Raw genomic sequence first — 3,133 nt, forward strand, 5'->3', positions numbered from 1 at the left:
TTCCAGAAAATAATGGAAGATAAAAGACATATAAGTAGTAGTAGTAGCAGTAGTAGTAGTAGCAGTAGTGGTAGTAGCAGTAGTGGTAGTAGTAGTGAGTGGTAGTAGTATAATAGAATGGATAAAGTATTATAAAAGAATCGTAACAGGAAATATTAGAACACATTTTCCTCTATTTTTCTTTAAATAAAGCTATAACAAAAATATACGGGGAAAAAAAACCAATAAAAACAAAATAACCCAAAGAAATAGAATGGACAACATAAAATAAAATAGAATCTTACGGTGGCTTGAAATAACGAGTCATATCGTTGCCCCAACGGCATCTAACGCGTTAGAAATCAAACTTATCTAGGTGACCAAGTGTTACTGTGTGCCATCGGATAAGTTGGCCTGAGAGCCTGGAATTTTAATTGTTTTTTTTTTTTTTAAATGGTATAGATAGTATGCAGATGACGTCACTCAGGCCTTTGTTATTGTTTTTGCCATCCGCGTTTGTGAGTTGTTCTCACTAAACTGTATTAAGCAGACTATAAAAGTTCATGGTTACACGGAGTTTGTGTGTTGGTCCGTTATACTTCCGGATGGCAATGTTGTGAACTCCTTGGCCAAGCGCATTCTATCTATACTTTTGGAAGTGACGAATAAGTGCGAAGAGGTCTTTGCACTGACGAACAGGTCCGATGTTCGTCAGTGCTGATCAATGGTGGGCGGTGGCACAGACCGAAGAGAGGTTGTCTGTGGGCGGTGGCACTTGTTGTTCAATACTGACCAATAGACACCAGGTTATTGGTCAGTACTGACCTCCAGGCACTGGCGTCTGTTCGTCAGTACTGACCCGCATGTGCTAGCGCCTGGGAGTCAGTACTGACCAATAGCCCTAGCCAAAAAAGAAATGTTGGCTGTATCGTAACTCTTATTCAGCTTAAACAAAATAATCAGACCATGAACGTGTAATGGAAGACATAGTACATACTATGTGATGGCGCGATTGGCCTGGCGATACATTTATCAAGTGTCTATTTATATTGTGTAGGACCTGTGTATTTATTTCAATTTGTTTAAGCAATCGCTGTCATTGTTCGCTGAACATCTATTGTTCTGAGTTTAAGTGTTAAAGCACACGATGAACACAGTTTCCACCATTAATAATAATAATAATAATAATAATAATAATAATAATAATAATAATAATAATAATAATAATAATAATAATAACAACAATAATAATATGAATGATGATGATGATGATGATGATAATAATAATAATAATAATAATAATAATAATAATAATAATAATAATAATAAATTTAAAATATAATAATAATAATAATAATAATAATAATAATAATAATAATAATAATAATAATAATAATAATAATAATAATATAATAATAATAATAATAATAATAATAATAATTTGCCATCATCATGATTCATTGGAAAAGGCTCTTTAGTCATTTTTCCCACCCTACTCATGCGTTACGAAACTAATCAATATATATATATATTGTAACATCCAAAGTGTGTATTGTATATACTGTGTGTAGTCTATATTTATTTAGCAAAAACTGAAAAAAATGGAATTTCAAGTATTTCACCAATGAGGCGGAGCGCGGGATTCTTTTTCATGTCATGAGGTGGTTAACAATAATATTATTAGATTGTCCACAATAAGGAAACGGAATGGAGAGGACAAATTAAATTAATAATTATATCATTTTGATTATGCGCCTTTTGTATTTGAAAACTTTGGTTCCTTTGAAAGGTTATACTGTACAAAAGTTACATGTAATCTGGTGTTAAAGAAGTCTAGATGCAGTGACATTTCACATTATCACATGCAAAACTCCCCCCCCCCCCCACCCTAAGTGAACATAATTCAAGAATAGCAAAATGTTCCCTGCTCGATGGGTGACCAATGGGTTTTGTCGGACCTTTATGAGTTGTCTTGCTCAACAGTTGGACGGGGATTATGTCTTTGTGAAAGACATTTCTCCTTGTCCTATCGAAGACAACGTAAAAATTCGGAGAACCTCCTGTTTTTCTTTTTACATCAATGTCTTTGTCTAAAAACGTATTAGCACCTCACGGGCTGCTTGTGTCGTCCAATATATTACATGTCCGTGGTCCACCAGTGAGGAGATAAACTTTAAACGCTATGAGCTTTTTCAACACATTTAAGTAGCCTACTATTTAGATTAAATGATATATCTATCTATTGTTACACCATTTCAAACACAAGATATTTCAAACAACTCAAAATTATTTCTTAAGCTACGTCACTGAATGCAACTTTGTTGTGAATATTTCCTCACCGGAAAGAGAATCAACACACCATTACTGTAAACATTTTTAAGTTTGAGTCATATTTTATTGCAAACAATAAAAAGATCCAAGGAATTGGGCATTGTTAGAAAACCGTTTGATCTATCATTATGGGTATTCAAAATTCGCAATGTCACTTAAAATATACGCCCGCTTGCGAAAAATCACTGCAACACATTTTGTAGCTTTGGAAGGCCTACTTTTAGATTACGTTTAGCTTATTATAATAACCAAATAAGGCTACGCTCTTACAGACTATGAACTTAATATATTGATGCTGTGAGCTAGGCCAAAAAGTTGACAACATTCAAGTGGTGGGATATGTAACGGTCCAACACACAAAACTGTTTTTGAGCCGGCGATATATTATATATAATAAAATAAAATGGAGTCACTCACACAAAGCCGAAACAAGTGCTTGTGGTTATTCATTCACGTCTTCAGTCGGTGGCATACTTTTCCGCGGAATGAAGACGTGGATGAATAACCACAGAAAAACGTGTTTCGGTTTTATGTGAGTTACTCCATTTTATTTTATTTTTACATTAGCTCTAATTAACGTTATCGAGCACTCTCGTATTGTAAGAGAGTTAGCTTATAGCAAGTGGGTTTAATGAGTTCACAGTGCGTGTATATCAAACTTGGTCGTTATATTGAGTAGTCTAGGTCAGTTTTACGTTCCAAAGTTAAAGGATTGGTCATTATATTGAGTAGTCTAGGTCAGTTTTACGTTCCAAAGTTAAAGGATTGGTCATTATATTGAGTAGTCTAGGATAGTTTTACGTTCCAAAGTTAAAGGATTGGT

At 34.1% G+C, this 3,133-nt stretch overlaps 1 protein-coding gene across 1 annotated transcript in view; it reads right to left on the reverse strand.

The window, feature by feature from the left end:
- The window catches only part of LOC144979303 (uncharacterized), a 14,761-nt gene extending 12,119 nt beyond the window's left edge, over positions 1-2,642 (reverse strand). Inside the window, exon 1 of the mRNA XM_078925934.1 lies at positions 2,319-2,642. The gene's annotated coding sequence lies outside the window, so the exon portion shown is untranslated. The remainder of the gene's footprint in view (positions 1-2,318) is intronic.
- Positions 2,643-3,133: the final 491 nt, after the last annotated feature.

This window comes from Berghia stephanieae, chromosome 9 (assembly GCF_034508935.2).
Source record: "Berghia stephanieae isolate SIO BIC M18660-M18661 chromosome 9, UCSD_Bste_1.3, whole genome shotgun sequence".
Classification (NCBI taxonomy): Eukaryota; Metazoa; Mollusca; class Gastropoda; order Nudibranchia; family Aeolidiidae; genus Berghia; species Berghia stephanieae.